The sequence below is a fragment of the Salvia splendens genome, chromosome 4, assembly GCF_004379255.2.
Source record: "Salvia splendens isolate huo1 chromosome 4, SspV2, whole genome shotgun sequence".
Taxonomy (NCBI): Eukaryota; Viridiplantae; Streptophyta; class Magnoliopsida; order Lamiales; family Lamiaceae; genus Salvia; species Salvia splendens.
The window spans coordinates 15,824,236-15,836,401 of record NC_056035.1 but is presented as its reverse complement, the minus strand read 5'-3'; the positions used below and the strand labels follow the sequence as shown (position 1 = coordinate 15,836,401).

The 12,166-nt window shown below is 40.7% G+C and overlaps 1 long non-coding RNA gene across 1 annotated transcript; it reads right to left on the bottom strand.

Moving 5' to 3' along the window:
* Nucleotides 1-2,287: 2,287 nt before the first annotated feature.
* On the bottom strand, nucleotides 2,288-3,563 carry LOC121799587. The gene is made up of 2 exons (XR_006050334.1): nucleotides 3,471-3,563; nucleotides 2,288-2,569 (listed from the first exon to the last, which is right to left on the bottom strand). It is a non-coding gene; the product is annotated as an uncharacterized LOC121799587 (long non-coding RNA).
* Between the last annotated feature and the right edge of the window lie 8,603 nt (nucleotides 3,564-12,166).

Sequence of the window (12,166 nt, the reverse complement as noted above, 5' to 3'; positions counted from 1 at the left end):
TTTCCTTTGAGAGGGATTTTATTCAAGATATAGTGGGCTGTCAAAATAACTTCCCCCCACATGTTATGTGGTAATCCTGAAGTCAGAAGCAGTGCATTCATCATCTCTTTTAGAGTTCGATTCTTGCGTTCTGCAACACCATTAGATTGTGGTGAATATGGTGCAGTCGTTTGATGGATTATACCACTTGCGTTGCATAATTCCTCAAACGGGGCTACATATTCGCCTCCTCTATCGCTTCCAATCATTTTGATTTTACAACCAAGTTGATTCTCAACTTCGTTCTTATAATTTTTGAACGTTTTTATTGCTTCATCTTTACTTCTTAAAAGATAAATGTAGCAATACCTTGTGCAATCATCTATGAAAGTGATAAAGTACTTTTTACCACCTCTAGTTTGCACCATCTTTAAATCACATACGTCCGTGTGAATTAATTCAAGGGGTTCTGTGCTTCGTTCCACCGAGTGAAACGACAACTTAGTCATTTTTGCTTCAAGACAAATTTCACATTTATCTTGGCTATCCACTTCATTAGCCTTTAGTACATCTAAATTCACTAATCTTTTAATGACTTTTGAATTTACATGTCCTAATCTACAATGCCACAAATTTGAACACTCAGTCAAGTAAGAGGAAGTAGATGCTTTATTATTAGCCAATGGTTTTGCAACACTGCGAGTTGCCACACTAAGTTTGAAAAGCCCGTCGGTTACATAACCTTTTCCGAGGAATTTTCCAAACTTATACAATACAAACCTATCAGACTCAAATACAAGTTTAAACCCCTTATTAACTAATATTGATCCTGACACTAGGTTCTTGCGGATGTCCGGGACATGCAGCACATCCTTCAGCGTTATTGTGACGCCAGACGTCATCATGAGGATCACATTTCCGATGCCAAGGACTTCGGAGGATGCTTGATTCCCCATGTTGATCTTCCTCCCATCAACAGGACTGTAAGTTGAAAACTTACTCCTATCGGCACAAACATGAGCAGTTGCTCCAGTGTCGATGTACCAGCCTCCCTTGTTTTCAATCAAGTTGGCTTCTTCAGTGACCGCAGCAATGAGGTCGCTTTCATCCCAGTCTTTGAACTCCTTCTCAACGACGTGGGCTACCGGCTTCTTCTTCTTGCTGCGACAGTCTTTGGCAAAGTGGCCAGTTTTGCCATATTTGAAGCATTCGCCTTCAAATTTCTTTGCAGGCTGCTTCCCTTTCCCTTTATCCTTTTGACTTGGGCGAGGGCGTTTGTTGGAGGGACCGCCCCGCTCCAACAGATTGGCCTTGGCTTCAAGTGGGCTAAAGCCCTTAGCCTTTTGGTCGCTTTTGCGCACATCGGCCTCAATGCGCAATTTCACGATCAAGTCTTCAAGAGTCATCTGCTTTCGCTTGTGCTTGAGATAGCTCTTGAAGTCCTTCCAACTAAGAGGAAGCTTGTCAATGATCGTGCACCTTAAGAATTTGTCGGGCAAGGTCATCCCTTCAGCCACTAGTGCGTGGATGATCATTTGGAGCTCTTGAACTTGATCCATGATAGGTCGAGAGTCGACCATCTTGTAGTCCATAAATTTGGATGCTACAACTTGTTCAGTGCCTGCAGCATTATCTATGTTGTACTTTCTTTCTAGACTTTCCCACATCTCTTTTGATGTGGTTACAACAGAGTATACATTGTACAAACTATCATCTAAAGCACTTAGAATGAAATTTTTACAAAGGTAATCTCTTTTTCTCCAAGCTTCATAGTCTGCCATGACCTCAAGCCTAGTCTCTTGATCGCTTGGTGCGGGCGGCTCGTTTTCCGTGAGGAAGTTGGCGATGCCCACTGTCAAGTATAACAACATCTTTTGGTACTACCTTTTGAAGTCGGATCCTCCAAACTTTGGTGGCTTCTCGGCAGGTGGCATCACTCTTGGTGCCAAAGGTGTCGTACTTGGTCCATGGAATGAACCAATTCTGTTGCCCCCGAAGGAGCCAACAACGTGGTTGGGCATAGAGCCCCCACCATTCATGTTGGGCATGGAGCCCTCCATGGTCGTACCAGCCCCGAAGGAACTAGCACTCGTGTGAGACCCGAAGGCCCCAACACTTGATCCATTAAAGGATCCGAAGGGACCACTAAAAGTGGAACCAACCGATCCACTCGAGGTGGATCCACCAGTGGGCCCAAGGGGGTTAACTGTAACACCCCTTACTCGGTTAGTTTTAACCAAATAAGTGACGTTACCTTTCGGTACGATCGATAAACAAAACCTGCCTATTTTTATTTTTTTTTTAACCATTTTGCAACACTCAACATACAATACTATCATAAAAGAAACTAAACCTGATAACACAACTATTTACTACTATACATAACAAAATAACATTAACCTGTTTATATAGACATACCTACAACTCCACTAGCAAAAAGAAGGTTATAACCTTACATTTGTAACCAACTATTTACAACCAAAAGATAATCTAAGCATGCCACGTGTAAACTACGACTGTACCAGCAAAAAGGGAGGTGGTGACTTGACACGTGCGGCTGCCAACTAGCGAGTTCACTCGCTTCTATACTCTGCAAGAGGGAGAAGAAAGGGGGGGTGAGCTTCGAAAAGCTCGTAGTGTAATCGCATTCCAGAATAAAATCTCTAAAACTTCAATCCATATCACTAGCTCAAGTAAACACTTTATTACCTGGAATGTCGTACAACACATATTCAATTTACATCGGCATCAATATACAAACTCAACACAATATCACCAAATATTATCATTACTAAAAGTTTGAATCAGTTAAGATCACATATATCACTTGCAAATAACCAACACATTCATCATGTACAACAACATGATATAAACAAAGGATCCTGTCAGCAGTCACTTTCCTTCGTCAACATAATTATACTATAAGAAACATAACAATTTAAAGAATTCAAAGCACAACCATATTATTTCAAAAATAGAAAGTCACATTCAGCCCCCAAGTTATGCTTAGTGATGAACACGGGTACACGGACACTATCTGTAGCCCTATGAGGGCGTCTATCATGTAAGTCCGAATCGGACACTGTAATCTTCCATATGGCCTATGCAATGCAACTGTCATATATTACCCATATAGGGTACATTACAACAATCGATATATCATATAGACCATCGCTTCGGTTATCCAGAAGACGAATGATCAACATGTGTGCAGTACTGTTGTCCTATGGCATGCCAACTATACCCTGTGGTTCACTCAAGCAATGGGGCACAACGCAACTATTTCATATCAACTTTCACATTATTCAACACATAATTATTTAAATCACTTTGCATAAGAAATACCACCGTTTCTGTCACTTCACCTTGAAAGTACACAAAATCCACACAATCATTCTTAAGTTCTATGGCATAAGCATACGAATCACACAAACAAGTAGTAGTATTTATCGAAGTTTAAGGAACTAAATTCTAGAACACGCGTACACTACCTGTACACGTCAAAAAAAAACCCGCTATTACTTGCTTAGTCAACCATGGAGGTGCCCTTTTCCCTTATCGCTTGTGCTTGCACTCGGTTCACCCAAATTTTCAAACAATCACATATACAAATTATAAATAAACACTTAAAGCACAAGTATGGAAGCCAAAATATCACATCTATCTATCTCCCTTTTAGCATAAAAACCTTTATTCTCAACTTTTAAAGCTTTAGAAAAATATTGACTGCATTACATCAACTTCATATAATAAACTGACTTAGCTCGGAGATAACTAGGGGTCGAGCCCTACACCAAAATAAACCCCTATGTGTCTATTTTAATTAAAAAAAAGGTTTTTCTCAAAATTCCAAGGGACTAGGGAGTTATGAACGTTTGACTACAGCCTGCCAGTTTGTGACAGATTCTGGCGACGGTTTAGCATGAATTTTTAAAAATAGCAAACGTTGACGAAACGATCTGAAATTTTGCAGACATCTTACCAAGACCTTATAGTATGCATTAAAATTTTTAGAACATAAATTATATCATGTTAAAGTGGCCGAAACTGACCAGTACAGTAGCATCAGAACAGCCCACATACAAGCTATTTCCTATTTGTGTGTCATTGGGTAATTTCTCCAAACATTTCATGTTCAACAACAAAATTACATGGTTTTAGTCCAATTATGATTCATCTCCAACAAATGAAATCCCAAAAATCAGATTTTTCCTATCACTTTCATGCTTAAATATTATATCCTACTTCCAATTGCATAGTTCAATAGCCAAATTACACCAAAGCATCAAACAACAAAGTTCCCAAATCTATGAACCCTAATTTTCGACCAAACAACAAGATTCTGGTGCGGAATCGGGGTCGTTGATGACCGGAACAACAACCGGAATTGCACCTACTTGAATTGAACTACGAACAGGAGAATAGAACGAAGAAGAAGAAGCAATTTGCATTAAGATCTGCAATGAATTACAATTGAAGAGAATTCATCTTATATAGAGATGTAACTCTCGTAACTAACTTTCATCAACCTAATCAACTGGCAGTTATGAAACTAACTAACTGAGCTGACTACTCTTCTTTCTGCCACGTGTCCTCTGCTTCGGTTACTCCTCTTCTGCCACGTGTCCTCTGTTTCCGTGCTTATTTCGTATTGTGCTCACTTTCATGCACCAAATCTCCCCCCTCCAATTAACCTTGTCCTCAAGGTTGAAAATGTGGATAACGCTCTTGAATGTCGTGTAGAAATTCCCAAGTAGCATCTTCCGGGAAGGAATTCGCCCAATGTATTAAAACTTGGGTCGCCGGTTTGTTGCCACGCTTCACCAAACGTCGTTCAAGTATTTGCACCGGTTCCAAGAATGTGGAGTTTCCTACTGCTGGAAGTGTGCCGTGTAATTGAGACAAAGGTCCCATCTTCTTCTTCAATTGGGACACATGAAAAACAGGGTGTATTTTTGAATCAGCCGGCAACGCTAACTTGTATGCCACTTCACCAAACTTATCAATGATTTTGAAAGGGCCGAAATATCTGGGGCTCAACTTATGGAATTGTCGGTCGCGTAATGTGTTTTGGCGATATGGTTGTAACTTCAAATAGACCCAATCACCCACATTAAATTTGCGGTCGGATCGACGCTTGTCATGCTGCTGTTTCATTCTCTTCTGGGCGCGTCCAAGGTGATGTTTGAGGACTTCTAACATAGCTTCCCTTGCCAACAAACTCTCATTAACATCATGAACCGACGAATCACCTTTGAAGTAAGGTATGTGAATAGGTGGAGGGTATCCATATAATGCCTCAAAAGGAGTGGTTTGTATGGCTGAATGGAATGAGGTGTTGTACCAAAACTCCGCCAAGCTAAGCCATTTGCTCCAATCGGTCGGTTGGTCACCACACATGCAACGAAGATATGTCTCGAGGCAACGATTAACCACCTCTGTTTGGCCGTCAGATTGTGGATGGTAGGCGGTTGACATGTGTAATTCAACACCTTGTAGCTTAAAAAAATCCGACCAGAAGTTACTCATGAAGACTCTGTCTCTATCGCTGATAAGGATACTCGGTAAACCATGAAGCTTGAAGATGTGGTCTAAGAAAGCTTGAGCTACTGTCATAGCCGAATAAGGATGTATAAGGGACATAAAATGTGCATATTTTGTAAGCCGATCCACTACCACTAAAATGGTAGATTTCCCATGCGAAAGGGGAAGGCCTTCAATAAAATCCAAGCTGATTTGAGACCAAGCCTCTTCAGGTATTGGTAGAGGTTGTAGAAGACCGGGGGAAGCACTATTATCATATTTGTATCGTTGGCAGGTGTCGCATTCTCGAATAAAATTTCTTATTTGTTTCTCCATGTTGACCCAATAGAACAAGGAAGAGAGTCGTTTGTACGTAGCCAATACTCCTGAATGACCCCCTGTACTGGACGTGTGGAACAGCTGGATTATCTTAAGTCTCAGATCCGGATCATTACCAACTACTAGTCGACCTTTTCTTCTTAGTTGGTTGCCAATCCAAGAGAACTTCGAATTAGCATCAGGATTTTGTTGAAGGTCATTAATCAGTGTCTTTAGTTGAGGATCAGCTTCCCATGTAGCTTGAATCATAGGATATATATCAGTGGAGATGGTTGTCAAGGCCATACAGAAAATTTCTGATGAGTGCACCCTTGATAGAGCATCCGCAACTACATTCTCAGCGCCCTTTTTGTATGTTATTTCGAAGTCAAAAGCCATCAACTTAGATAACCAACTGAGTTGAGCAGGTGTGGAGAGTTTCTGTTTCAAAAGATGACTCAGTGTCTTGTGATCAGTCCTCACTTCAAACGGTTTTGTACTGAGATAATGGCTCCAATGTGTTACTGCAAAGACAATAGCCAATAGCTCTTTATCATACACGGATAGAGCTCTATTTCTTTGTGAGAGTGTCTTGCTAATGAAGGCAATAGGGTGATTGTTTTGCATCAAAACAGCCCCAATTCCATAACTTGAAGCATCAGTTTCTATCACAAAAGGAAGAGCAAAATCGGGCAATGCCAATACTGGAGGAGAAAACATTGCTTCTTTAAGTTTAGCAAAGGCTGCATCAGCAGCAGCATCCCAATTGAAAGCATCTTTCTTAAGTAGATCAGTGAGAGGTCTGCAGATTATCCCATATCCTTTGATAAATTTTCTGTAATAACCTGTTAATCCAAGAAAACCCCTAAGCTTAGATACATCAGTAGGAGTAGGCCAATCTTTCATGGCTTGAATTTTCTTAGGATCAGTAGAGACACCCTCTTTAGATATAATGTGGCCTAGGTATTCAACCTTACTCTTTGCAAAGTCACATTTACTTTCCTTAGCAAAGAGAGTATACTGCAGTAGTTTCTTGAAGACCATTCTTAAGTGATTCAAATGAGCTTCCATATCCCTGCTGTATATCAGTATATCATCAAAGAAGACAAGTACAAACTTCCTCAAGAAGGGTCGAAATATATCATTCATTAGACTTTGAAACGTGGCTGGTGCGTTGGTGAGTCCAAAAGGCATCACCGCAAATTCATAGTGACCATCATGGGTACGGAAAGCTGTTTTAGGAATGTCTTTAGCCTCCATTCTAATCTGATGATAGCCGGCTCTTAAATCAATCTTGGAGAAAACCGTGGCTCCCTTCAACTCTTCTAAAAGTTCATCAATGATAGGTATGGGATATTTATCTTTGATTGTGATCTTATTCAGCTGTCTGTAGTCCACACACATGCGCCATGTTCCATCTTTCTTCTTTACTAAAACCACAGGAGAAGAAAACGGGCTAGAACTCGGTTGAATAAAACCTTGCTTAAGGAGATCAGACACCTGTTTCTCAATGATATTCTTCTGTATAGCTGAGTGTCTGTAGGGTCTAGAGTTCACTGGAGAGGAGTCCAGAGCTAATGTGATTTTGTGATTATGAGATCTCAATGGAGGTAGAGAAGATGGTTCTGCAAAAATAGCTTTGTGTTCTTCCAGAAGCAGTTGAACATCAGTGGGAAGTGAGGCTTCAGTTTCTGCATTTTGTTCAACAGAAAGTAGTGTTGGGGTTCTTTCTTCAGTCACTCTTATGCAGCATAACTGTATCCCTTCATTATGAATCAAGAGCTTGTTCATCTCCTTCTCTGAAACCTTATGGACTTGCAGCTCATTGTGACCCCCTCTAACCAAATGTCTGCGGCCATTTAATGTAAAATCCATGGTTAAGTTTTTGAAATCCCACTGTATAACGCCTAATGTCTCCAACCATTGTATTCCCAATACCATGTCACAACTTCCCAGAGGAAGAAGAAGGACATCAGTGATAAATGGGGTACCCCGCAAAAACCACTGCATTCCTTTACACATCGATTGACATTCCAAACGATTACCATCAGCCACATCCACCATCACTGGTGTTACTGATGTCAGTTGAAGATCCAACTTCTTTGCTAAATGTAGATCAAGAAAATTATGTGTACTACCTGAATCGATCAAGATATGAATGGCTTTCTTCCCCACACGACCAGTGACTCGCATGGTACGAAAACCTCTTGATGGAGAGCCATATATAGCATGTATTGATATCAGGGGATTCTCATCCTCATTTAACTCATCCTCTTGAATCTCAGTATCAATAGGTAAGTCTCTCACACCATCATCTATCTCTAACAAGTACAGTTGTTTCCTAACACATCGGTGCCCTCTTTCAAATTTCTCATCACAGCCATAACATAAACCTTTAGCTCTTTTTTCAGCCATCTCCTCTTCTGTTAATAAACGTCTAGTTTTTACAGCAGGTATAGTAGGTGTGGGTAATAGTGGTGTTGAATGTGATGTAGATCTAGCATCAGTGGTAGTAAATCTCTTAGAATTGTAAGGCATAACCTCTTTAGCATTAGTCGACAGATCCTGAAGTCTAGCTAAAGCATAAGCATGTACTAGAGTTTGTGGCATGAACATTCTGACAGCTCTTTGTACATGAGGTTTCAATCCATTGATAAAATGGCTAATAGCATATGATTCAGATAATGAGACTCTACCAAGCAGCAATTCAAATTTATCATGGTAGTCAGCAAACGAACCTGTTTGCTTGAGTGATAAAAGCTCTGTCATTGGATCACCGAGAAGCTGATCACCAAATCGAGCTTCCAAAGCACGCAGAAACAGTAGCCATGGTGTATTCATTGGACGATCATGATATTTTGCCCAGTTTTGGAACCATTGAAGTGCGCGGCCTTCGAAATTAATCACTGCCAATCGCACTTTTGATTCGTCCGGTGTTAAATCCACCTCAAAAAAATGATCACAACGGAGAATCCAACCGGTTAAATCCTCTCCATTGAAGATAGGAAAACCAACCTTAGATTGGCGAGTTGCAAAGTATTGTTGCCGGTGTGGAATTCCTCCAGTAAATTGAGTAGAATGAGTGCCTTCTGGTGGTTGAGTGAAACGAGACATCAACTCATTTTGTTGTAGCTGAAGAGCTAAGAGTTCCTCTCGAAATTCCTTCATAGCGAGCTCGCGCGCCGCCTCAGATTCTTCCCGACGCTTCTCGGTGTCCACAAGTTTCGCAGAGATTTCAGCCATAGTAGCTTTGACCGATTCCTCCAATCTCCGCATGTCAGTAGAGCGTGTGTCCACCATCTCAGGCCTCGGATCAGAACGGCTGATACCACTTGGTGCGGAATCGGGGTCGTTGATGACCGGAACAACAACCGGAATTGCACCTACTTGAATTAAACTACGAACAGGAGAATAGAACGAAGAAGAAGAAGAAGAAGAAGAAGCAATTTGCATTAAGATCTGGAATGAATTACAATTGAAGAGAATTCATCTTATATAGAGATGTAACTCTCGTAACTAACTTTCATCAACCTAATCAACTGGCAGTTATGAAACTAACTAACTGAGCTGACTACTCTTCTTTCTGCCACGTGTCCTCTGCTTCGGTTACTCCTCTTCTGCCACGTGTCCTCTGTTTCCGTGCTTATTTCGTATTGTGCTCACTTTCATGCACCAGATTGATGGAGTGTTTTACATGTTACGCGGTGGAGCGATCGGAGGAGTCGCGGTGGCTGATCGGAGGGAGTGGATGGCTGTCAAAAATCTTCACAGAGAGGGAGAGAGAGCACGAAAGGGAGAGGAGAAAGATAAGGAAAAATTTTGAAATTTCTATTTTCCTATTTCCTTTTTCTTTTTTTTTCTTATTCTTCTTCCTATTTTCCCCCATAAGACACGTTTCCTTATCCTTAACTTACTCATCAACTTCCTATTCCTTTTCTTTCTTCTTTTTCTTTATCTCATTAATTCTATTTCCTAATTTATTTCTTTTATTCCTAATAAAAACATATACACATAAAACCTCTAACTAAAAATCTAATTACTAACTCTAAACTTCTAAAAGATTTGGATATTACATTAACAAACTCCCAAGGGGTTGTTGATGAAGATGGATAGCGCCCAGGAGTGGGCATCACCGTCGGAATCGATGATGTGTTGACCGGTGCAGTGGTCGACATGGTGGATGGAGATGCGGCGGCGGTGGTGGCAGCGACGGTGTTGGCATTGGTCGACATCTCCAAGCAAAGGTATTTAAAGTTTTGAAAGTTTTAGTTCAGTTTAGGTCCGAAACCTTCAACAGCAAGTATATCTCGTCTTGCGATTGTTGGGGATAATGCTGGAATTACAAGAGATAAACAATACCGGGCGTAATACAACCCAAGAAGGAAGGAAGAACTAAAACTGAAAATTACAATGAAATCGAAACTGTAAAACCGTAAAAGCGTTTAGCCGAGTCGAGGAGTCCTCTTTCTGCAAGACGAGATACGCCCCGGTAGTGCTCTCGGTTTGGCGTGTCGTCCCCAAAGATAAAACGACTACGTCTCTGGTGAAGCAGCACCGCAATCAACAGAGCTCCGGCGAACTGGATGGATGAGATGGCAGAGCTTCGGAAAGAAAGACTATGCAGAGAGTATGATGCTTGTGTTCTAATTGTTCTGTTGTGCTCTATTCCTAATGCAAGAAATGACTAGCCTATTTATAGGCTTGGTCCACTGCAGGGATCAACTCAGTCTTGATGGCTGTCATCATGGCTCATTATGGCGGGGCTGTAACCGCCGGCCGTTACGAGTTTGAAAGCTGGAGTGGTCGACTTTGAATCTAGACGATGTACACGCCTTAGTTCAACCGTCACATGTGGACTTCGACTTGATCAAGACGATGATCAAGCCATCGCTCAAGGCGCAGCAGGTCGAGTTGATCAGGCTATTGAAGCCATCGCTCAAGGCGCAGCAAGCCGAGTTGATCAAACTGCTGATCAAGACGCAGCATGTCAAATTAATCAGGTTGCTGCCCAAAACTTAGGTGGTCCAAAACATTAAGTCTGGATCCAGGAGCAAGTCCAAGGGCAAGGGCACGGGCACGGTCACGGGCACGGTCACGGGCGCGGCGCGGCGCGCGTGCGCGCGTGTGGGCTCTTTCACCCATCTTAGTCCACGATAATTACTAAGTATAATAAGTCACTTAATAAATACACATTTAAAGATGTGTCTCATCTCCTATGTGGGATAATTAACACTAGTTAATTACTCCCTACACTTTCAACTCCTAGCTTTATCAAAAGCTACAATGTGACCAACTTTAATCCACTATTTCTTACTCACCGGGAATCGGATTTAAGAAAGTGAATATACTACGGTCATCTACGCGGAACGTAGATCGACGCTATATCATTTAATTCTCTTAAATTAAATGTCTCGTCACATTTATTATTGGTCAAACTTCATTGACCGGACATCTTAAAACAAGATTCCAACAGGAAGTAGCAAGTAGTAATGATATACAATAAAAAGATATCCATTTAATCCATAGGAGTATGCCCACCTAAATAAATTTTTTGAATTAAATCCTGGAGAATTAGGGATCTTCCATATATCCCCAATAGTTAGTTAGTTACAAGTTACAACATCTTTAATGGAAAGGAAAGGAAACAACCAAGAAAGAAAAAAAGAAACATGACGTCCTCCAAAGAGAAAAGTTGTGTAGACAGGGAGCCATGCCATGCCTTGCCATGCCCCATTGGAAAATGTAGGAAAAAGAATCATTACGTTCACACATACACATTTGCATACCAAACTCTTTTTTCCAATACTACAGACGAAAGTGCTATTGTAAATCTGGGGAGGTTGAATTAAATTATTGAATTCGATCTCCAAAAAATTTAATTTAGCCTTCCGTATTTTGATATCAAATTATAGTACAACTGTTAAAAAGTTAAAGAAGTATATCGATGTGGGGGGCTGACTTTCTAAATGTAGAGCATTCAAAATTTGAGGTTTCATATTCTCTCAATATTGTTGGGGGAAGCCCAAAGTATCTCCTATAAGTCATGTCTAGCTATTTAATCACATGAAATTAATTGTTGTTTAGGTGAATTAACATTTAATGTAAGATGTAACGCCTTATTCTAATCAAGATGTTAAACTAAAATTGAAATAAATATGCAATGCAAATATCATGAATATAATCAATTTAAAATAAATACTATTTAATACGACTAAAAGAAATAAATCTTATTTTCATTAAAAAAAGTTTAGAAGAATAATTCTCTTACGAGCTCGGAACACCTGGCCTGAACGGGGTCCCTTGGGTTGCATTGCATTGCACAAGCTCATACGCGGTATTGACACCC